The following is a 25,748-nucleotide window of genomic DNA, read 5'->3' on the forward strand; positions in this document are numbered from 1 at the left end:
GCTGCCATCGCATAGCTAAGTTGACACATAAGGCTGACCATCACGGATGACACACCAATGACAAACCGATGGCTTTGTGTAGACTATGGCAACTCTCTCCTCTACCCTCTGCTTTTCAGCTGGCTCTTTTGAAATACGTAGACAGCCTCAGATTTGGATTGCCTATCTGACAGGCTGTAGACAGGTTCCAAACGACAAAATATCCATTAGGAGGACTGAACTTGGTCTTGTTTGTGAACCTGTTAGCACCGGAGCCTGGCTTGTGCATCGAGATGTTCCAATGCCAAAGGGGTGAATTTCAGCCCCAAACAGCAGCCACCTGGATTGCGTGTCCAACTCCATTGCTACTGCAATCGTCAACCCTTTAATTCAAGAAGAGTGGTACTACCTGGTCTGCTGTGTTCAGAACTCAAGACTCAAATGCCCGTTTCAGAACAAAACAGTGCTTGTGTGACTTTGTGTGGGTCATGGTAAATTCTAGGCATGAGGAATAACAACCATCCAGTTCATCCCAGTGACCCCAGTGAACTCTGCTCGGTAAATATTTGCAGAGTGACTGGATGCCAAGGCATGCCTTGAGTTAGTGCAACGTGGTGACATTCCCACCGCTAAAACTGTGCTATTACAAACTTTATCTTGGAGAACTCACGGGAGGTGGTGAGGTGGCTCTGAACCTAGGAAGCTGCTATTGGCCAAATTATGTGCTCTTGGAGAGGAACATTTCCTGCGTAATATTAAAAAAAAAAAAAAGAAAAGAAAAGAAAAAGGAAGAAAAGGCCCAGCATGACTAATATGGTAAGAATGGTCTCATCTTCTCCAGCAGGAGGAAGAAGTCAGGTAGAGCTTCGCAACAATCCCTGGTCACAAACCTCAGTAGACAACCAGGTCATTAACTAACCACACGCATGTGGCTCGTGGAATGGAACATCCCAGAGCTCGGAAACCACAGGCATCTATCTGCTGGATTAAAGGAAGCAGTTTCACAGGCCCGGACAGAAAAAGGATGTGGTGAACGTTCAAACGGTGCAGATTTACAGGCAAAAAGGTGCAAGGTTACGGTACACACAAAACCGAATGGATTCGGCTTCTCCCAGCCACGCCCTTCCAGAAACCCCGGCTGCTGTGGTTTCTAGGAAGACACCAGGAGTGTCACCTCTGCCATGACCAGGCCAGGACTTGTCCCTGTCATCTGAGCCGTGATCCTTCAGGAATGGCCGTGAAACCCCTGCGTTTGGTTACCAGCCAAGGCCAGGGTGGGACACGTTCTTCCTGTTTGGTTAGAAGGAGAAAAAGGGAAGGCTCACCTGTTTGCTTTCACTAGCTATCTGAAAGGTCAAGAGGTAGAGGGCATTTCCCTCCGCAAATAAGCCGTGGAATGTATTTGCGAGCTGACGTCTCACGGGCAGCCGCTGTTGCTGAGCCACGGATTCCACTGCTCAGGAAGGTGAAATGGGGAGTTCTTTCCTGAAAGGAAAAAAACAAAAAGGGCAGCTTTATATTTATAATCTGACATCTGTGGAATGCAGGGTCATCTTTCAGAAGTTACTGTGGGCTAGGAACACCCTTGGACGGGGGAGGGGGGTGGGGGGAAGCGCCCCGCTGGCACAGGAAGAGTTCAAGCTTCCCTTCAGGGGAAATAATAAAATGAATCCACGCTCCTTTCAAGGACATGATGACACTGCGTAAACCAACCTGTCCTCCGTGAAAGACTCTTTTCATGCAATTATGTTTTCACTTTAGAAGGATGCAAAACTGGATGGCCTATTGATGGTGTAGGGCTACCCACAAGGTCCCTGCCCACCCCACTCCCTACCCCCCAAGGAATAAGGCTCCTGTCCATGGAACTTGGCAGAACATCCTCAGAGAAACGCCTTTCATGCTGACCCCGGGGTGGAGGTGAGTTTCTGGAGGAAAGGACATTCGAATTGGGGCCTTGAGAGGCGAAAGATTTGAACAATAGAGAAGGACAAACTACGTATCTGTTGCCTGCCTGATTTCATCTTCTAAGGTTCTAGGTTCTTCCAGTTACTGAAGAAAAGGAGCTTGCAGCCCCATGCTTCCTACTGAGGATTCTAGTACCCTGCTCAGTACACTTCAGAAGTATTTGAGGGTTTATCTTTCTCGTGGTCGCTTTCCTATCATGTCTTGCTTCCACTGAATTCTCCATCTCTTCTCTATGTCTCATGCTCTCCAGCTATTTCTCTCTCTCTTTCTCTCTCTCTCTTTCTTTGCCCTATTGACTTACCTTTAGTTTCTCAAAACACCACCATTATAAGGCTACTAGAGGCCCGGTGCACGAAATTCGTGTACAGAAGGCAGGGGTCCCTCAGCCCAGCCTGCACCATCTCCAATCTGGGACCCCTTGAGAGATGTCCGACTGCCCATTTAGGCCCGATCTCCTCAAAATCCAGCACTGCTGGCTCCCAACCACTTGCCTGCCTGCCTGATTGCCCCTAACTGCTTCTGCCTGCCAACCTGATCACCCCCTAACCACTCCCCTGCCAGCCTGATTGATGCCTAACTGCTCCCCTGCTGGCCCAATTGCCCCTAACTTCCCTCCCCTATTGGCCTGGTCACCCCTAACTGCCCTCCCCTGCCGGCCTGATCACCCACAACTGCCCTCCCCTGCCAGCCATCTTGTGTCCACATGGGGGTGGCCATCTCTGACCACATGGGGGTGGCCATCTGTGTGTTGGAGTGATGGTCAATTTGCATATTACCTTTTTATTAGATAGGATTTGATGTCTGGATTTTAAGGTGACCATGGAGAGTTGCAGGACAGCATACAATTGGCAACATATCAAAAATTGCATCAGATATCTATCCCTCACCCAATCGCCCAGGTCCTATGAGATGTAGGAAATATCTTACCAGCCATCCTAGTAACCCAGGGCCACAGCTAGAGTAAGGCCAGGTTATGATAAAAAGATCCCCTGATATCGGGTGTGGCTCTTTCTATAGCTGTGACAGAGGCATGACTCTGCAGAATCTTAGCAAGAAGCCTGTGGGATGGTAGCTCTGTGGGGTCCTGGCAGAGCCTCTCCCAGAGCTCAGGTCAGCACTGGGGAAAGATGTGGTAATCACCGTCAGGGCACTTGGGCTCCACGGCAGAGCTGGCACCCAGCAGGGCTCTTCCTGCAAACTGTGCTTGCACGGAAGTGACTGGGAGCTTTTCCTGTGTGTGGCCAATTTGATGGGGTTAAAACATGAGGAGGCCGACACATGTAAACAGCAAATTCCCAAGTGGATGATGATGTAACGATCTGTTAGGGTTAGACTGGATTGTAGCTGGTTGTGTTGCCTCATATTGGAATCTGGTCCAAAATGTTGATTGCTTTTATAAATCCCGTAGTCATCCCCAGGAATAGCATGATCCACTAAAGAGAAGCCTTTCTGAAGTTTCTGGAGTTTCGAACACACCATTTCCTAGCACACCTGGGAAAACCACCAACGCCGAAGGGCTCCTAGGGGCTTTGGGAAAATGACGCATGTCTAGAGTGGACAGCCATGGGGCTCTTCTCAGACACATGGACGGCACAGGCCTGGGCCGAGTGAGCTCTCTCACATCCCAACAGAGAAGAAAACCAAAAGGCAGTTGAACATAAAGGAAAAATAATACCACACTCCGTTGAAATCCCATCCAACTGGGGCCAGGGCCCAGTTTGTAATCCTTCCCCCTTCCTGGTACCCCGCCAGCTGCCGTCGACACCCCCACAGGATGGATTCTTTTTCCAGCGCAACAAATCCTCGATTCACAGGGAACAGAAGTCCTGCTCCTGCGGTATTTCCCCAGGATCCTCAAAAGGTTTGAATATAAGTGGAAACCCAAGAGGTATTATTTGCAGGAGTGAACAGATTTTCACCCTGCTTTCAGGAGGCTGATCCTGATCAGTCCCCTCCGTGTGACATGTCCCTGCTCTGCACCATGTTCCCGGGGACTTCAAAGGGGGCCTGGGAGGATCCCAGGAGATGGGCCGTTCTGTTCTGTTTCAACCACTGTGTGTCTGACAACAGTCAAGTGCAAAAGCAAATGTTTCATCTACGTAAGGACCTAAAGTAATGAAGCTTTTTTTCTTATTTGTTTTTTAAGATAATCTACAAACAAAAAATGCTACAGGAAGCCACGGCAGTAATGGTTATCATGTTATTAATATGCAACATCTGGGTTTCTAGGGACTATGCCAACAGGCACACGAGTGTTGCTAGGGCCGGAGGCACAATTAAATCTCAACTCTGGGTTAATGAAAAAAACACAACAACACTGAACATAGTTCTTTAAGTTTGAATCGGAGTCTGTTTTGCACAACTGTTGGGATTAAACCAAAGCTATCTAGCTATTCCATGTTAAGAAATGAGATGTTTTCCAATTGGATAAAATTATACAATAGACTCGATGTTCAATATGACAAAGACTCGGAATGAAATACTTGGTCACCCACATTGTTCCCAGACTCATCTGGGGAATTCCCATCCCCGGAATTTCTCCCGTGACCCTGTCCTTGTAGCTCCCAGGCCTCCTACCTTTCCCAGTGTGACCATTTGCCTGGCCTGTTCTCAAGAGAATAACAGAAGAATCGGGGATCTGAAGAATGGAGCACTCTGCCCTCTGCTGACTGCCTGGGGGCAGGTGAGTTGGCCTCCTCGACCTCTATTACTTCATGGGGATAATAACATTCTCTGTCTACAGGCAGGGGATTAGATAAGATGAATGATGGAGTTCCACTTTGTATTCTTTATCCACTTTACCTTAAAATAGTGTCATGAATCAGCCAAATTGCTATGCTGTGAACACAGAACATATATACACACACAAGAGGAATTAAACCATTGTTATAGCCCGTGTCATTTTGCTTACACCCATTTATTTTCATGTGAGCAACTTGATAGGTTTTTAGTTTATGGTTATTGGTAGAATTAACTTCCTTGCAGCTAAGAACCCAGGTTCCTTTGGTCCTTCTAACTGTTGTCTAGCAGCTCCTAGAAGCTTCTCTCAGGTCCCTAACACATGGACCCCTCTACAGGCCCTTCTAAACTCTCTGATTCCAGAAAAGTCTCAATCCCTTTTAAAGGCTTAGGTGATTCCACCCGACCCACCCAGATAAATCTTTTGATTACTGCAACTGATAGGGACCTTGATTATATCTGCAAAGTCCCTTTTGACAGTAATACAATCATGGGAGTCATATCTCATTATATTCACAAGTTCTACCCACACTTAAGGGGAGGAGATTATACGAGAGCAAAGGTCACTGGGGTCATCTTCAAATTCTGCCACACCCTCCTCTCTTCTCTGCTGGGTAAAGCACTATTCACCATCCAGGAACTCATTTAGATGCACCTCCTGGATTAAGCAATCCTGACATCCTCAGGCTGAGCTGCTGGCCTGGTGCTCACCGAGGGTCCCTGTTTATCCCAATACTATCATACATACTTATCACATCATGTTATACCTCTCTGTGTATGTATCTGTCTGAATTAAGATGTAAGGAATTGGGATCCTGTGGAATTCTGCTTCACCGTGCATACTGGCAGACTCCATGTTTGTGGAAACTGTGTTCCGGGTGTAAGGATGAGGGCATAATACCAAGGGAAGCATGAGTCCCTTTGACCTTGTACATCCCTGACTCAGGCCCTTCAGGCCAATGGTACGGACACAGGATTCAAATGTAAACCTTGAACTGCTCTTCACGTTCATCCTGCCTTCACGCTGGCTCATGAAGAACTAGATTCTGGATCATCTGAGAAGACACTCTCAGCAAAATGAGTAGAAAGATGCTAAAGAACAGGTATCATTTTCTTCTTACTATAAAATGTAACAGTTATTGTGTGTCTGCTGTGCAAATGAATGTCATAGAAGAATGAAGCAAGAGCCCCATTGGCATCCGTAAAAGAACTTCAGAATGGCAGTAAGTTCCCCATTGCGTTTTCCCCTGGGAAATCTCTCATAAAGGAATTCACAATGAACCTGCTTGGTTCTTCCTCCCGAGAGCCAGCCAGTTCAGGTCTCATCCACTCTTTCTAGGACCAGGGAACCCCATTCTGTGCACCATCCCCTCCAGGTGTGCAGAGTGGAGATGGAAACCACGCGAGATTACCGGCTGGTACTTAGACACCCACGTGCACGCCATGTTTGGAGGGAGCAATGGCAAGTGCCTACTACTTAGCAATGCGAAATGTATCCCGCTCTATCCATTTTCTGGAAGGGAAACTGGAATTTGAGTAATTTTATACTATAGGCTGGACCTCAGGATTCCTCGTTTGGAAAAGAATGAGCCCGGGAAGGTGTCCAGAACCGCAGCCCTTTGCTGGGACTCTGGGAAGAGAAGCTGGGATTTACCTCCCGGGCTTCTTTCATGCAGGACAGCACAACTCAGCAACGACTCTGAGACCAGAACCTCCCAGATAACAGCCAGGACAAAGAAAAACAGAATGCCTCCTTCCCTCTTCACATGTGTTCAGAAAACCGGGTTCTAATCTCCCTGCCAGTGGAATGCTGGAAACAAAGGCAGCAGTTAGGATAATATTTAACCAAGCGTTTTGACCTGGCATCAAGCTTCCATTAATGGAATTAAGAAAGATCTGCCAGTGTTCCGGGGAAGATGATTCCCACAGTTCCCCTCCAAAATGCTTTCAAATATGCAGAATAAGAGAGAGAGAGGGAGAGAGAGAGAGAGAGAGAGAGAGAGAGAGAGAGAGAGAGAGTTAGAGAGAGTGTTAGAGAGAGAGAGAGAGATATGAATCAGGCAGAATACCTCGTGGACCATTTTTCTAAGCTGGGATAAATTACCTTAGCATCTGTTCCCTGATCAATACCTTCCCCAAGAATGTATGGCTGCGTCCATTGCCCTAATCAGCGGAGACAGTTTAAAAATTGATCTGGAAAGTCGGCACTTGACCTCATGACCCTGCTTTTTGTCGACACATTGGATCACATCTGGTCTTGAACTGTAAAATCGTTGGCCTATTCCAGGGCTTACAGCTCCGACAGCTGCATGCGTTTTGTTCTCAGGGTCACTCCTCTCCCCGAAACTCAGGCAACCAGGACAACACAGCTTCCACACAGCAAACCTTAACCACAAGGAATTCTAACAAGTTTCCACCAAAATGCCTTCTGGCCCAAGATAGTCAAAAGGAAGAAACACACGAGAGAGTATTGTCAAGGGCATATCCTTGGGTGTGGGGAGACCTCCATTTGAATTGTTACTCTGTCTTTGAGCCTTGGATATCCAAAAAAAGGCCCAAGACATTCACATTTTTTCCTGGGGTTTGGGGATTGTAGAGATTGAAATAAAGTGCCACCATCTTGAAAACACTTAAAAAAATAATTATCTAAAACAATAAGAAACTACATAGAAGAAAATAGAGATACCAAAATTATGGACCTTGGTCATAGAGAACATTTTATGAACTTGACCCCAAAGACAAGGGAAATAAAGGCAAAAATTAAAAAATAAGTGAATGGGACTAAAAAGCTTCTGAATAGCAAAAGAAACTGACAACAAAATAAAGAGGCAGCTAACCAGATGGGAGATGTGATGTTTGCAAACAGTAGCTCGGATAAAGGTTTAATTTCCAAAATATATAAATAACTCATCAAACTTAGGCTAGAAGGTCTGTATGAATTCCTCATGATGGCCTCTAACTTTGTCCTCTGAACTCAGTCAAGCTTCCTGGGGTGTTACTGTCCCCCTCTATCCGGATCCTCGTTTGAACTGATCCTTGAGCCAAAGATCAAGGCCATTTGCAGAGATCTTGGCAAGAGGAGCTCAGCTGTCTATGAGCAAAAACAGTGAGTTAATGGGAACACATTCAGTGAGGTGGCTTGGGAAAGTCCATTTTCTGGATCCTACATCAAGACATCTGACGGCCTTGATAGGCCTTTAAACATGATGGCCCTCTCAAGGATACATTTCCCTAAAGAGCAAAACATCATTCCCTTGGAGTCCATTGATTAGAAATTCAGAAAGGAGAGTGACAGAATTCACTTTTTTTTAATATATATTTTTTATTGATTTCAGAGGGGAAGGGAGAGGGAGAGAGAGATAGAAACATCATCAATGATAAGAGAGAATCATTGATCAGCTGCCTCCTGCATGCTCCCTACTAGGGATCAAGCCTGCAACCCGGGCTTGTGCCCTGACTGGGAATCAAACCGTGACCTCCTGGTTCATAGGTCAATGCTCAACCACTGAGCCACACCAGCTGGGCCAGAGTTTACTTTTATATTATCTAAGGAAAAATATTTGGCTAAAAAGAGTCACATAGTGAAAAGACCATCAGACTTAACCATCAGAAGACAAGAGTTCTGGTTCACGTTCTACCAACTGCTAGTGTGACAGGGCACTTGGATGAGATATTATATTTTCCTGAATTTATTGTCTTCCTGTTCTCGAATTTCTGAACTGAAACCCTTATTATTCCTCTGCCTCCAGGATTTTTGCCAGACAGAAAGCAGGAGCTCCATGAACTCAAAGGCTCCCCCCATCTTTTGTAAAAGCTCAAATGGACTGAAGAGAGGTTGGCCACAAATTCTAGAATGCTTATGTTTTACATTAATTGTCCTGCCTGTCTTATTACCTAGCACTTCCCAATAAATCTGTTGTTTTGCTCTGTTTCTTTTAGATAAAGAAGTTAGATTTCTGCCAACAGGATGAGTCACTGTGTTCATAGGTCTTTCTCCCATTTACCAATGAATAGCAGTCAATGTGTTTCCTCTCTGTCCTGGAGCCATAGCAGTGAATTCAACAGCAGGTGCTCAATACATTAGGGAACTGAAGTGGTAATAAAGTCACTAAAATTCCTTACATAAAACTTGGGCATTTGAATCAAATCAAATGCTGGCATTGTCATTGGCATTTGGTCAGCTTTTTGAAGCGTTACAGGTAAGATCTGAAGGAGGGACACAAAATACCAACTACAACAGAGCTCTAGAAGCTTGTGGAATTTATAAACCAACCAACTAACCAACCAACCAACCAAACTTCCTAAAATGACCTCCCCTACAACCCTTCACGAAGGTAGAGATCAATTCAGTCACCTCTAAAAGGTACGATTTCCCCAGAATATAAATAAGGTCACAGATAATAGCTTCTTAAGCTAGGAACCGAAGCTTCCTCCCATTTGGTAGCAGTTTATAGAGACGTTTCCTCTTTCGAACGAGATGAGATAGGTGCTGAGAGGAACAGTGTCTGAGCAGAGTCCAGAAGAATGTGAGTAGCTGGATTTCATCCGAACAACAGATAGTTGCTTGCCTCCAACGTTTGGACTAGGAAATGAGAGGTGTGAGCACCGACTGCCAAAAGCCATCCTCTGGGGTCTGGCACTGTTTCAAGCTCCTTCAGATATCATTCATAACTATTTTAGCTCCTCGAAGGCAGGTCAGGATGGATACCGCCAGTGTGCTGATTCTCAAGTCAAATGAGGTTGAAAAGTTGAAAGTGTCACCTCATTAAACTCCCATTAATTCTAAGAGCAGTAATAGCAATAATGGCCATAGTTCCTGGTCCTGGAGGAAAGAATTGGGCCATCAATGAGTTAATGCAAAAAAAAAAAAAAACAAACAAACTAGTTAGCCCAGCTGGCGTGGCTCGGTGGTTGAGTGTTGACCCATGAACCAGGAGGTCACCTGTTGGATTCCCAATCCGGGAACATGCCCGGGTGGAGGATTCAATCCCCATTACGGGGCATGCAAGAGGAAGCCAATAGATGCTTCTCATCATTGGTGTTTCTATCTCTCTCTCCCTCTCCCTTCCTCTCTTTGAAATCAATAAAAACATATTTTTAAAAATAACTTTAGATTTTATAATCCCTCCACTGTACCGTCCCACCGATGGAACACTAATATGAAGAGGGACTGGGTTCTGTATTCTATTCAGTGGCTAGATATTTAAGTAAATGAATCTGGGTACATTTACACATGAGCTTAGCTGGTGCGTGAACTTCTCTAGAAACTCTAGGAGGGCAGCACTGTGGTTTATATGCCTCACCCCGTGCCAAGTTCAGAGCTTGGCAAATAATACGCACTCAATTAATATTTGATGACTGGCTGACTTTCTGGGGAAACACATCCTAAAGCTGAAAATAATAACAAACGCTTAACCAAATGAAATCACTAGAATCTACAGCTGGCAACCTCCCCTCCCTCCCTTTTTTTGGGGAGATTAATTGCAGCACTTAACATTTGTAATGCATTTGTGACACATCAAAATGGCCACAGGGGAATATGTACTGAAAATCTAATCCATTATTATGAATAAACTGCCTTGTGGTCCCAACCATCCCCTAGGGATTCGGAGATGGGAGAGGAAGGGAAACTCACTTTCAATGTTTTGCTCAATGTCTTAATTTGGGAAAGCGGGGAGGTTTTTTCAGTGGTTCATTCTGAGGTCTGGGCAAAGGTTCAAGCCCATTCCTGAGTTATCTAAACTGATTCATCCTCCCCCATCCAAAGCCAACAATTGCAAAGGTTTGCAGAAGGACTCTGCCCTGAGAGTACTTAGTGCTGAGAGGTTTTTAATCTTTTCCTCATTGGTCTCCTTATCTCCTGGTGCTTCTCTGTCTCATCCCCTCTTCCAGAGGCTCCCGACGTAATCAGCATCTCCTGGAGCTGATGACAGACACAAGAAGTAGCTGAACTAAAAGGTTAATGGAAGGGGAATGGTAAGTCCAGCCTGCTGCAGAGGGAGAAGAGGCAACCAGAAGTTTAGGTGGGTTACACGCAAGCAGAGATAGCTAGCTAGGCCTTCCAAGAGCTCAGAGAAGGGCATTCTCACAGGCCAGCTGGGCACCCTCATACCCCCCCCCCCCAAAGTTATTGTCTCATCAAATGAAAAAATATACAAATAACAACATTTTCAAAAGGGTTTTTGGGTCTTTCTTCTCGTCAATGTATTCTAGTTGTCTGTCAGCTTCTTTAGCTAGAAAATTTCCAAGATGTGATGATCATTTGTCAGTGTAATATTTCCTGCCCAGCATCCATTCTCTCTGTGACAGGGGTACCCCTATTTGATCCTGGAGAATGATTTATCTGCCACTGAGTGCTGTCTTTGTGAGACCATCAGTCAGAATATTCAGGGCCGAGCCTATGACCTATGGTGATCCAACTGAATTCTTACTCGTGAGGTTGAAGAATGGAGTGACACAAGGATTAAAAAAAAATGATTGGCGCTATCTCAACCCAGTGGTGGTGCCCAATGACAATAAACTGATGAGCAAAACAGAACCAGAGGCATGGATACAGGGAACAGACTGATAGAGATATGGCAGAGGGGAGGGGTGAAGGGATTAGATAAAAGAAAGTGAAAAGATGAGCCAAAAAACATATATGCCTAACCCGTGGACACAGACAACAGTGTGTTGAAAGCCAGAAAGAATCTGTGTTACTCTGGTGTCTGTCCTTTTTTAGTTTGTTTGTGTGGTTTTTCTCTCCAGGTATGTGCCCTCATCTTTCTAGCAAATTCTCATTTGCTCAAGTTAGACCAAGTTGGTCCCTGTTGCTTGCCACCAAAGACTTCTCACAGATCGACAGCATCCAGCTTAATATTGTTATGTGACAGTCCTGCCAAAAAAAAAAAATACATGATGACTGATAACATGGGTGTACGAGAACAGGATGGAGCAGATAGAAGATGACGAAAGGAGAACATTCATGGCGGTTCAGCCCTGTTTACTTGCAGTCTTGTGCCATTCCAAAACTTTCAAAACAGTGTGATTACTGCAGTTAAAATTCCCCGACTTTACACATTTTACTTGTGGTTCTAGTTGATAAAATGGGTTCCAAATAGATGAGTGTTAAGTGTAATTCCAGTACTAAGCCTGGCCTCTTTCCAGGAGGAACAACTTGGCAACTCGCGGCGATGGACGTGGATTTTGATGCTTAGGGTTTCTAAGTACTCAGGTTTTGCCATCCCCTAGAATAAATGTTTGAGACAATTTTGAAAATCCCTGGACCCTTGGAAATTAGTATGAAAACATTGGGGTAAATAATAAGGATACTAGGTACCGCGAGAGAGATCTTTGATGTCCTAGGAAGTCTTTGGGATCAAGGTGGGATGTGGTTTGGATTCTGAATGATGAATAACATTTGATAAGAAAGAAGTGGGAATGTCTTCCAGGTAAAATGAATGGGGTGAGTGAAAGCATTTAGGAAGAAAACTGCGAGGCCTGTGGGGAGGATATTATATAGGACAATAAAGCAGAAAGGGCCAAGGTACAGGAGTTTTTAGGGGGAAGACTGGCAAAAGTATGTTCAGAATGGACTGTGGAGATCCTTGAAGGTCAGGCTAAGGACTTTGAGTTTTATAAACTAGACTCATAAGTCTTTTGATGAACTGATATACTATTGAGACTGTCCATGAAAATCAAAACATCTACTTAATAATAATAAAGACAAATAAGATTTGTTTGACAAATATACGACATCATGATCATTATTTGACTTGGATTTCTAAGGCCTATCATGATTTTCCCACTCATTATTTGTTATTTTAATAGATAATCTGGTTTATACTTTAGAATTTTGTGACCAGAAAGTAAAGCCTATAGTTTAAAGGAACCTGCATGAGGTTAGATATACATAATCACAAATGTGTTTAACTTTATCAAAAACCAATATTGTAAATGTTGATAAAACAGATTGGAGTTGGAGATTCATATTACCAAAAGTACTAATTGTTTCACAAAGGACATTGTCAACTTTGAAGGTCAAGTCACATTCAAATGATTATGTGTTTGGAAGGAGGATTTGGAAGGAGGTAGAGATGTGAGAAGGACTTGGTGAAATGTTGAAACCAATCAGAAATGAGGAACAACTGATCTTCACAAAGACAGAATAATCCTTGGTACATTCTGGTTCAAGTTACCGATATTTGGTCAATAAAGAACACCTGGGCGTTCTAATATTCAACCACTGTAGGTCTTTCAACCACAAGTCATAGCTACTGTCACTGTAGCTACATGGTTTTTAGAAGCCAATCCCGTAAGCAGCACTAAATTTGGAAATTTTCATCACAATCAAATGGAATAATAAAATAGTTCACAAAATTAGTTATCGTCATCACCATCCAGAAACATTTACTGGCCACTTATCATGGGTAAGAAACTCCATATTTATACTCAGGTAAACAAGAGCCTATAATCATAAATGGCTTGTTTACACGATGGCAAACATGTTATTAAAATAAACTGGTTTGGAAATAATAGGAAAGGAACCAACATTATAACATCCAAACCAAGTGTAGGCCAATAGAGTATTCACAGGAATGCCTCTTCTAAAATGATATCGACTATGAGGTTGTGTTAAAGACAGTCCAAAATGTTTCCTGCCTATAGTACCGTGGTTGGGCCACTTGGTTTTGTTATTTGACACTGTCTTGGTCTTGGCCGGGCTTCCATACCGCCCACCCTCTTCCCACTCCTCCCCGCCCCCCCCCCCCCCCCCGCCCAGCTGGTGTTTGGGTGTGGGGCTGAGGAGAGGTATTACACAACCCCACACAGCAAGAGAGGGACGGCTCTGGCAACAGGGCCCCCCAAGATCCAATCCAGCTGCTGTAAAAGAAATCTCATGGTATGTCCCCACCCTGCCCCTGACGAAATCACAAGTGCTCTTGGAACAGTGACAGGACCAGCTTGCTGATTTGTGCACATGTAGGGAACGCAGGCAAGAGAGCCTGCGGCAGGAGGAGGGAAAGAACCAGGGGGCTCTTAGGACCCACCCCACCACTAAGCAGGGTTCTGTGCCCCTGGGCAAGGTGTGAAACCCCTCCCTCTCTTCCTCAACTCCAAAATGGACACACACATCACTATTCTCATTGCTAGAGGTCATTGTGGGAACACTCCAGGACTATGAAGGGGGTAAGAAAATGTGAAACGTGGTTAGGAAAGAAATAGGAGAATCAATAAACGTTGTGAATATTTCACAGAGATGTATTTCAAAGTCCAGAAACTTTTATAAATCAAATTGAACAGGATGGATGTGGTATTAGAAGGGTGCCTATATAAAATGACAAACTCTACTTATGATGACTGAGACAGCTGAGTAAGTAAACATTCAAGGTGTGTGTGTGTGTGTATTGGGCAGATTTCAGGTCAAACATGCCTGTGTCTCTCATTTCATTAATAGCTGCCACATGAGGTGAGCCGGGCAGCCAATACTATCTCCACCTTATCATACCGAGTTCCCAGGTGTCTTGCTGACATGGTACCGCCAAGTAACACCAGCTTTGGAATTAAAACATTAAAGGTGCTACTGGGAAAGCTATGCCAGGGACAGACTTCCATCCTGAGGAATATTCTTGAAAGAGTATCCCTGGTGGATCACTCTGGGGTGTGGCTCTGTAAGCAGGCCAGAGCGAGGAGACACTCTCCTACACAATCACAATCCCTTTATCACATCTCAGAAGACTACAACTTCCTTCATATCATCAAATATCCACTCCATATTCAAAATTTTCAAATTGTCAACAAAACATTGTTTTTAGCCTTTTTTGGGGTGGTGGTGGTGGAATACAATCCAATCAAACTTCACACATTGGATTTGGACAGTCCGCCTACCATTTCTCTCCTCAACCCCCCCTCCACCCCCCCCGGCCCCTTCACTTTGACCTTTGAAGAGATGAGGATGGAGAGAGCAAGACTGCTTAGACATTGTAGGGACATGTGGCCAAAAGGCACCAACTTGCCTCATTCCCACATACCCAGTGGGGAAGGAAGTTTGCTCGGTAGCTGGGACTGAAGAGAAGAATTGAAGTGACTTGCGATCATTTTTACTCTTTCCACCGGGCTCAGCCCTCACTTCTCCTTTGTGCTATTGAAGTCACGTTGACTCATGAAAACAACAGCAAGCAGTTCCCGAAGAACGAAATAACTACAGATTTATTCTTCCTCCTTTTTGTTGATTGCTTTCACCATAGGACATAAAAGGCATTGGTTTCAATGCGGCCCGTAAGCCAGTGAGTAATTTCCCAGGCCAAGACAAAGTCATTGAAAGCTCCGAGATGCCTTCGAAGATAATCAGGGTTTTCCTTGCCCTCTGCCCGCCCCCCTCCCCAGCGCCTCCTCCCCCTGAAGAATTGTCCTACAGGGTTGAGAGCTCATAAAACCTATTGAACATTCTGTCTTCCTTTGCGAGGTGCCAGGCATTGATTTTGTTCAAAACACCATAGGTGGCGCCTACTTGTTCCGCGCCCTGTGCCAGTCATTGGGATGAAAAACAGTGTGAAAAGAGGAGAACCCAGGGGACTCCAGTGGAGGGAGGATGAGGAGGTGGGAGCTGGTGTTTGGACTAGAATAGTCTGCTCAGACAGTGGTTTTCAAAGTTACAGTAAAAAAAAAAAATACTGAGAGAGTGCCATAATATTTCTCCCTCCCTGCCTCCTTTATTTCATCCCTCCCAAAGATATGGTCCAATCCCACTGTTGGGTCAAAGAGTCTGATCAGACTTAACTTCCATGTATGTGGGAATGAGGCAAGTTCAGGCAAAGCAGGAGTGGGAGGGGGGGATGCTGACCCAGGAAGGACCACCCCCAAGTTTCACTGTGGCAACCCCACTCCGGATAATAAGCAGAAAATGAATGCCAGCACAAATGTTAATGTAACGGGATAGGTGGGGGGAGGCGGCCCTTGGCAAGAGAACTGAGCCCGCTTGTTGTCCTAATGCAAGAGAGAGGGAGAGGGGACCCTCAGCTTGCTCACCAGGTGCATTTTGTAAGCTTCCCTGGCTCCCACTGCATTAGTTCCTCTAATATTATTGCAAGAGGCTTCAAAGCCATACAAAGAAGCTTGCCAGCCTGCTGCACTCATTTAGACTCCTGTTTGGATTTCATGGTTTGCCTACTAAAAAAAAGAAATGGTAGGGGTGTTTTTTTGTCAATGGAAAATAAGAAAGCATCTGAGAAATTAGTGATCTTCAGTTTAAAGGGGTTGAATCCAAAGCCAAGTTCTGGTGACATGTTTTAGAATCTGTCACATGCTTGCACGACTCACGGTCAAGTGCAATGTACTGACTTTGTAGCATCGAGGTGACGTCACAGCTTCTATTGATGATTGTTTGTAAGAAATGTTAAGTTTCTAGGCAGCACGTGTAAATGTCCTCAAAATAAACTTCATCTTCCGAACAAACCCGATGAAGAAAGTATTGTGATTAACCCCATTCTCCAGATGAGATCAATGAAGTTAAGGAAGTTTTTTTAAGGTGACATATTGAGTAAGTCTCTCAGGCGGGCACCAGAGCCTGGGCTAAGGATGCTAGTCATTCAAAGTGGCATTATTTGTTAGACTTACTCGGATCTACATCTCCATCAACAGCGAATGGGGTTACAAGATGATACACGGAGACAAATTAAAAATTTTAAGAGTTTACTTGAGCAAAAAATTGATTCCATGGGGGTAGCACTAAACTAGCAGTGGCTAGGAGCCCTCAGCCCACGGGAGCCAGGGGGAAAGACTTACACAGAGAAGACATGGAAGCAAAGAAAGGGAATTCTTGGGTTGTCTACAGCTTAAGCTTAAAGTCTGTGTGGCTTTTGGACTGGTTGTCTCGAGCGTTTTGATTTCAGAACCTTGAGGCATTTACAGGCTTAGATTTGGGTTTGCTTACGTAGGTGGCTGGGGCCTTAGAGCTGCCTCAGTCTGATGGCCTCCTTGTTTAATTACTCAACCTGGTCCATACATTATGGCTCATCTACACAATTGAAAACCATGTCGCTGCCGAAACCGGTGTGGCTCAGTGCATAGAGCGTCAGCCTGCGGACTGAAAGGTCCCAGGTTTGATTCCGGTCAAGGGCATGTACCTTGGTTGCGGGCACAACCCCAGTAGGAGGTGGTGTGCAGGAGGCAGCTGATCGATGTTCCTCTATCATCGATGTTTCTAACTCTCTATCCCTCTCTCTTCCTCTCTGTAAAAAATCAATAAAATATATTTAGTAAAAACAAAACAAAAACAAAAAACAAACCATGTCGCTGTAAGTTAATGTAGATTACTATATGGGAAAATAAAAGCAAGTTTCAAAGCCATATAACAGTATGCATCAATCTTTTTTTAAAAAAAAGAAACATAAAATTGTGTAATATGCATTTAAATAAAAATATAAGAGCGTAATCGATTTATAAATATTCTATTAAATCTAGAAGGACATATACCAGAATGTTAACAGTGGTTATGTGTGGATGATAAGTGAATGGGTGTTTTTTCTCCTCTTGTTTCAATATATTTCCCATTTTTTTAATGACGATCATCATAAATTGTTTAATTCACAAAGATCTATAAAGTAAAAACACCAAAGGGGGGTCTCTAAAAATGAGGGGTTTTACATTAGACATGGAGGTCTTTTCTGTGAAGGTGGCAGGAATGTTGGAGCTTATATTACAGGATTTGCGGTAAAAGAAGGAGTGACCATGAAGGAAAAAGCTCTCTGTGTGCCCATGGGAACCCTACAGACCCGAGCTGGGTGATACCCCAGCCGCCTCTGGGTTTCACAGACTCGCTGGGCCCTGGTACCACATCGAGGCATTCACTTTCCTAGACATCATATCTCAGAAGAGATGGAAACAATTGTTCTAAATTTAACTGATTGGAAAACAGGAAGAACCTTAGACAAGTCCATTGTGTAAAGAACTGTAATCTATGAAAGGCACAAAAGCCCATTTTTTTATGGAATGCCCACAATGGAATTTTTTGAGGGCACGAAAAGTATCCTTGTCACTGACCCTTTACAATCCTCTGGAAAGTTTTGCATTTTCTCAACTTTTAAAAGAACAGAACCAGTGCTTTCTTGGCCTTGATACTAAAAGAGGGGGAACGAATGGAGAAATAGGGAAGAGACGTTTTATGCTTGGAGTATATGAAGGGGTTGTGATTGGCAACTGCAGTGATGTGGTCTCCGACTTTATGAGGATACTTGAATATCCTTAGGGACTAAAAAAAAATCCTCCACTTAGAGAACAATGAGTAAGGGATGTAGACCGAGTTAGACTCCATGTACAAATACCTTCCTTGAAAAGACTCGTCCCCATTAGGTTTTCAGACATGGCACCATCCTGGCCCCCTCCTTTCTTTCTTTGCCCCATAACCAACATGTCAGCATTTCCCAAGGCCCTCTCCCCCACTCTCTATTCCTTCATCTCCTAGGGATTACATATCTCACCTACTCTCTCATTTGAACATCTGCACACGTCATTGTCAAATTCATGTCGTTAGTCCTGGGACAATCAGGGAAGGCTTCATGTAGGAGGCAGGTTTTTAGAAATAGGAAGGATTTCGGTTGGGGGGACATGTATAAGGGAAAGGGAATCTCAGACAAGGGGAACAGAACTAAAACACAAAGGGAGGGAAGTGCTGGCTGTGTGAGGGGACCCCTAGTTTGACAGGAAACCCGTTCACTGACCCTCAGAAACATCACATTTTAGAGCCATGATTTTATGTTGCTGTTACACCTCCTTGCTCCTTTTCTTGTTTCTTTGTCTCCAAGCACCTGCCTGGACAGATGATTGTTCCTGACCCATATGCACGTCTTTTACACATTGGTTGTCTTTCTCACGTCTGCATGGCTGACTGGGAACCATCAAGGGCCAATCCTGACCTTTCCCTGCTGACTCCTCAGCCACGAGCTGATTTCTTCGCCTCTTGTCCCTTGTTAACCATCAGCATTTATTCAGATGCTCACTGTTCAGAGTCGGTTGCTCATAACACATGGTTTTTACATAACGTGGTCTTTTACTCACAATTTTAAAAACCTGCAGCTCACAGCACTCCATGGACACATCATACATGGCCCTATGTTCTACTAACTTAGCTTATTTCCGTCTACACTTGAACCGGCAGTATGCTCACATCGTTCTTCTGTTGTGTTGTTTAGAATGGAATAATCAAAGGTTAAGTCTGTTTAATTTGTTTGGCACACAACGCCATGGAAAAGAGGATATTTTATAGATGCTTTCTGACAAATTTTATAACATATGGTCCAATCTACATAAAGAACATTGAGTTCCATGGGGAAAAGGAAATTCACTTGACCTGGGATCTCAAACTTGGGAGCGGTGGGGAGGGGCGGGGGAGGGAGGAAGGGAGGGAGGGAGGAAGAGAGAGAGAGAGTTTTTTTTTAATAAAGTTGTTCACTAAAGAACGTCATACATTCCCAATAAGAACAATTTTTAAAAGCTAATATATATTGAGTTGGTCTTAAAAGACAGATGATGCTTTAAATGCTTTGTGCACATTAGCTATTTCATCTTCCACAATAACTCATGACATAACTATTATTATACCATTTCACAAAGGAGGTAGCCAGAGCACATGAGGTTAATGCAACATGGCCAAGGTCATGCAGCTGATAAATGTTCAACAATAAATAGTCAGGGAAATTATGTTACGTCAACTCAATGGAACTACTTTTAATGATCATTAAATGACTAAAAAAAAAAGTTAAAATTCTTATAAGTTTGGTGTAAATTTCAACTATGAGAGTATGTGTACATCATGATGAGTGACATTGTAAAATTGTAGACCTACACTAGGCTAGTTTATGAAGGAGAAAAATAAATAATGAATATGTTACGATGATGGATTTGGTGTTGTTTATTTCTTTTAGGCCAAATTATCTTTAATGCAATTTAATGTGATGTGTAGAAGTAATTATATAAAAATAGAATAAATGTAAATGGCAGTTCAGTTAGCATCTCCTAGGGGGGAAAGCTTGGGCTTCGGTAAGAGTTCTTGAGAATGGTATTGCAGCATTTTAGCTCGATCTCTTCTTAATCACTATTTACCCACTACCACCCTTCTAGATATCTATATCTATTTCCTCCTGAAAAGGTGATTTAGAGGACAAAGGTTTAATCCCAAATTTATATTTTCTTTTCCTAATATATCTGAAAGCTGCTTTGTTGTCAAAGCTAAGAGATGGGAGATATTAAGATATTACCTAAGGGACCAGGTTGATTACTAGTGCAGGTCTTTGTCAGACATGAACAGAAATATTGCTCTTATCAGCCACTTCATTTGCTCTGTAGATGTATTTTTTTGTTGTGCAATAAGGGGGGGGGGGTGGGAGCAACTTAGCTGTTGAGTTCTGTTGTATGCTGTTGACAAGCACTATGTAATATATTTGACATTCTTTGGGGTAGAGATAATTATGGCTTTATTCCCCACTCCACCCCAGGCACACAAAGAAAGAAAGAAAGTTAAAAAGGAAAAGTACTAACAAACAGCATTATGAAAATCGATTTTATATGATCCCAGAGTAAAATCTTCGTTTATTTGTATCACAACGAGGCATGGTCCAAAAAGAGCAGAAAAGCAACATCCATACATGGAAAGGGGCAAAGACCCTTCAGAGGATAGCAGCCATTGAACAACAGCCTTGAAAATGATTCAAGGGAACTGGAGTGCAGAAACAGACCCCACACCCCATGGCTGCAGAGTCTCTGGTTCCACAGGAGAGGCAGGCACATCTGTTTCCACACACATCTGGACCTCAGCTACCTGCCCTTCCAACCTCAGGCCGACACTCACTGAAGTTATAGGATAACCATCTAATGGAGGCTCTCCTACTTGCATGTCGTATGAAATCATAAATTCTACATTATTTCAGATGAGCAGTGAAAATGGAAACCTTTAAAGTTTGTACTTTCCACAGGAAGTCTCGACCCTCCCCGAACATATGATTTTGATTTTGGAGTACACAGTGGGCCTTTAACTTCTTCAGCAGTGGGGACATGTTAAATTCCAAGACTCCTTCACTATCCTAAAGAAACAGCAATAAAATGTGGGTCCCGATTCAATTCTCTCAGCTTCAGAGGCAGAGATGAATGAACTAGTTTTGGGGAAAAGAGACCCCAACTTTCACCTAAACAGAAATACTCCAAATGGAACTTTTCACAAAGTTCACAATACTATGCAATAGAAATTTTCTTAAGAAGCCATCCTGCTTTTATGTTATGTTTTCCTACTCCAAATGTGGCTTGAAGTGGAGACCTGAACTGACGTGGAGAGAACAGATTCTGGCCTTGGCCGGGTAGCTCAGCTGATTAGAGTGTTGTCCCAATACACCAAGGTTGTGGGTTTGATATCGTTCAGGGCACATAAAAGAAGCAACCAATGAATGCATAAATAAGTGGAATACTGCCCAGCCAGTGTAGCTCAGTGGTTCAGCGTTGACCTATGAACCAGGAGGTCACTGTTCAATTCCCAGTCAGGGCACATGCCCAGGTTGCAGGCTCAATCCCTAGTAGTGGGTGTGCAGGAGGCAGCCGATCAATGATTTCCTCTCATCATTGATGTTTCTATCTCTCTCTCCCTTCCTCTGAAATCAATTTTAAGAAAAAGAGGAATAACAAATTGATGTCTCCCTCCTCTACCTCTTCCTCCTCCTCCTCCTCCTTCTTCTTCTCTCTCTTTCTCTCTCAAATCAATAATAAAAAAGATAGCAAATTCCTTTTCTCTGTTGGGTACTGGTCAACAATCCTGGCACCAACGCCAAGTCAGAGAGGATGTTTTCCTTCTAAGTCATCACTGAAGCCATGACTTCTGGAATGTTTAATCCAACTCTTCACAAGCATCAATTTGGTTAACAATGAACTTTTTGGAAAGTTTATCTCAATGGGTCCAAGATGTGTTCTGAATCAAGCTATCTTAACATGAATTTATCTTAACATTTCTTTTAATCCATAAAACATTCCTCAAGCCATTGGACTTGCCCACATATGACCATATTAGACGTCTTGCTATCAAAAGAAAGCAATGAGGAACTACACAGATGATTCCCCTGAAATTTTCCAAAGAGGGGATATTTTTATCATCCCTACAGTCTGACCTTGAGCAGCAACCTGAACTCTAAGACAATGGCCTGTGGCACTATCTGTGGCCACGGAAGAGAGAACCGGCCACTGGTTCTTATGAGGGGAGACACTATCCATATATTCAACCCTTTCATCGAGACAAAGACCACAGAACTCCAGCTACTTGGGAGCTAACATCACACAGCAGAAAGCTTGGAGGCAGCTGGACTGCGATTCAGTTCCTGGCTACACTTATGAGAATCTGGACAAGCTACTAAATGTTTGAGCCAACTCCTTTTCTTCCCTTAATTCATAGACCTGTCAGGTATCTGCTCCACTCCTTTGTCAAAATGCCTGCACATAACAGAAAACAAGCAACCATTCCCAAACAGTAGGGTACATTTCTAAGAGGACGCTTCCCTTCCTTGTTTTTAAAGATCTATCTTGTGTATTCTTCGGCAACAAAGAATTCAAAGTGCGCTCAGAAATGGGCAGAGATAAGAAGAAAAATGGAGCCAGGGAGTGGTAGGGAGACACACGTCAGGAATTAGTGGGTTCGCTGACAACGGGAATCTGTCTGGGGGCTACAATCAGAAGGAGGGGGGACGATGGAGTGCCTGTCCCGGGGAGACAGCAAAGGAAGCCCAGAGAGGCGAGAGCCTATTCTTTAGTGGGCGTCGGGATGGGAGGGGACCTCTTACAGCTCTTAGCTGTCCTAGTAATGACTATCTCATTATGTGGGGAGGAGGGTGTGGGAGATGAGTGACTCATTTTAAGTAAAAGAAGATAGTGCTTGAGGTAGGGAGGATCCAGAAGACAAAGATGCAATACTGAGTATCTAATTCAAAGAAACCACATTCTAGAAATCCCCACAAAGGTTTTCCTTTATTTCTTTCTAGACAACAGAAGGAACTCAGTTAATTGGTCTAAAAAAAGGGGGACTGAGAGAAAGGGCAGAGGAATTACTGAACTCAAACCTATATACATCCCATACCTTTTTAAAATATAAAATTAACACGTCTATTCAGCGTCTGGGACCAATCAGATACCTTGAGTAATTTTTATATTCAATGATCTGATTAACCAAAGGACTTGTATGCATGCATATAAGCATAACTAATGGACACAGACACCAGGGGGGTGAGGGCATGAGCAGGGGTGAGGAGGGCAATGGGGAGATAAGGACATATATGCAATACCTTATTCAATAAAGAAAAATATATTAAAAATGATCTGATTACCAATGTGACAAAAAAATAAATAAAATTTAATAAAGCTGCATATCATTACAACTCTGCTCAACATATTATTCTCTACTTTTCTGAAAGATCTGAGTTATTTCAGATGTTTTCCAATAAAAAGAAGAAAAGGAATGGTAAGTATAAAAGACACAAGTGGTCTTGCAAGTTCAGATAATCCCAGTGGGGAAGTGTTTAAGTAATTGATTTTGAGTAACTTTGGCCTGAAAGTGAAGTCTTACTGCTTTCCCAAGTAATCTGGGGACTGAGTGGGAATGCAGATGGTGTGATGGAAAATTTTAAAGACTTCACCCAAAATGTTCTAGTCTTTTATTTCACCTTGTTGACTTGAACAAAATAAATCTCCATGTCTGTAATTCCAAAGAGCATCTGTTTCTAGTGCATAGACAAGGTCTAAAAACCTAGAGCATATGTTTAAGTTGCATCAAGACATATGCCCACAGTGAATTCAGGTGAACCTCGGACATGTCTACCTTGAAGGGCTTACACCTCCATGTTTATATGTTAAGTGCTTAAGAAAGGCCATGTTCGGGCCAGATGCCACCAGTGCCATAATTTCTCCTCTATTGGAGTTTTGTCCTATTGTCCTGTTTAATTTTTACAGGGGGTTGGAAAGGGGGGACTCACAGTCCACAACCCATCAACGCTGCTTTCCTAACCTGGCTCCTTTCATCCTCCACCCAAGAGTTCCACGGTGTTTCCATTGTTTTGCTACTTTTCAGACAGCCTATAGAAACGTGTTGACCTTCTTTTCTCCCACAAGCGATTTCTTGGTTCACCCATTTCTGCACCTCATAAGGGATGAGTCATATTCTCCACTGGCCACATCATCAAAAAGTCCTAATCAGAACCATGTGATTGCCATGTGAGTTTCCTGGGTTGGTTCCCTTTCTCAGCTTTATATATCCCACTGGGTGGACTTGGTACAGAAGTCACCTATTCTCTGCACGTGTGGGGCTAACTGTTCATTTAGTCTGCATGGCTGTGGTCACCTTCCTTTACGTGGCAGTTATAGTTTACTTTCCCAGGAAGAAAACACATTTCCTCTCAAGCCCTATATTATGAAAACCTTTCTGTATTTTTCCTTTTTTCAGAGGAAGTTCTTATCTCCCCAAACCCTTGGATGACATAGAGAAAGCATTGGAAATGTATTCCAGTAGAATCTTCCTTGATATCAGATAAATGCAGTCTTGCCATTCAATTGAAATACACTCTCCCTGTGGGGGAGATAAGAGATCAACCGAAGGACTTGTATGCATGCATATAAGCATAACCAATGGACACAAAACTCTGGGGGGTGAGGGCATGTATGGGAGTGGGGTGGGGGGGACAATGGTAAGATATGTACCCATATAATACCTAAATAAAAAAAGTGGGGGAAAAAACAAACAGAAAAAAAAAAAAAGAAATACACTCTCCCTACCCCTACCAGAGATCAGAGATTGAGCCTGGAGTCGAACTGGCAACCTTTCGGTGAATGGGATGATGCCAACCAACTGAGCCACACCAGCCAGTGCTCTTCCAGTCTTAGAAAAAAATCCTATAAGGCTATTAGAAAGGTATTTTTAATTTCCTTGTGATGACACTGAGACACAGAGGTTCTTGTATTGTTCAAAGTCACATAAACATCACACAAAATTGCTCCATCTTGAACCATTGGCATGAGATTGGCCGACATCTTTTCATCCCAGTGATACGAGAGTCAAATGCAAGCTGTAGGTAGAGCATCCATTAGAGACTCCCCATCTCTTATGTAACTGCTGTTTTTGTCCAATGAGTGGATGACAACAGCTTTCTTTCTACTTAATTACTTCCTTAGACTTGGGCCTTTGAGGCATTTTTAAGATTTTGAGCCCCCTGCTCTTGAATTTGAAGATACTGGTTCTAGTTACTTTCCTGGACCCTTGTGGAAAACCGGGGGTGACCCCACTGCTCCCTTTGCCTGCTCACCTTTCTGCACAGTAGTGAGCATGCACCCCTCCCCTTGGGGGCCTCCCCCCAGGAGAGAGACTCAACAGCACCAAGATTAACTGGGAGCTAAATGCAGGCAAGCAGCCAAACCAGCGTGATAAGCATCCTGGTTTTGATGGAACACTGGATAATCATTTTAACTTCTCCAGACCTAATGCAGACAGAGGCTGTGAGGGTGGGAGGTCTCCGTGGGGGTTAAACAAAGAGCTTCCCTCCAGCCACTCCTCTTAACCCAAGCTTAGAAAGAGGCGCACTAATTGAGGGAGGGGGTCCTAGTCATATCACACTGACGGCATCACACGCCCCGTCTTCACTCTCACGCTTGGTGGTTTTTCTTTGTTTTGGGTGGTTCCACAACCCGGCTCATTTCTGTCAGCTGTTAGCAAATACTCCATTTCTCCCAGAAGGGCTCTGTGTCCCGGTTCACTGCGCGCAGGCTTTGGCTGCGGGGCCCGGCTGCCATCTTCCATTTGTCTCTCTGTGTAGGTGGGGGCTGTGACAAGGAGTGAGGCTGACAAACCCCAGCGCATTTCTGCAGACCAGAAGGCTGAGCAGGAAACTCCTTTTGGAGGCCTGCACGGCAAGCATTTTGCTCAGAAAGCTATACGGATGATATATATATATATATATTTAAAGAATTATAGGCTTTTGTTGCTTCGTTCTGGCTAGAATGACCTATAGCTACTGATGTTGGAAGGGACAGGGGTACTCGAGATCTGCAAATGAGAGTTTGAAGAGAGTGGGAGA

General features: G+C 43.7%; 1 long non-coding RNA gene across 3 annotated transcripts in view; it reads right to left on the reverse strand.

Moving 5' to 3' along the window:
• Window positions 1–25,748, reverse strand: part of LOC307094531 — a 503,912-nt gene that overhangs the window by 305,826 nt on the left and 172,338 nt on the right. For all 3 annotated transcript variants that reach the window (XR_013813081.1, XR_013813082.1, XR_013813083.1), the window contains exon 4: window positions 1,305–1,464. This is a non-coding gene — a long non-coding RNA (uncharacterized lncRNA). The remainder of the gene's footprint in view (window positions 1–1,304; window positions 1,465–25,748) is intronic.

This window comes from Cnephaeus nilssonii, assembly GCF_951640355.1.
Source record: "Cnephaeus nilssonii genome assembly, chromosome: 23".
Classification (NCBI taxonomy): domain Eukaryota; kingdom Metazoa; phylum Chordata; class Mammalia; order Chiroptera; family Vespertilionidae; genus Cnephaeus; species Cnephaeus nilssonii.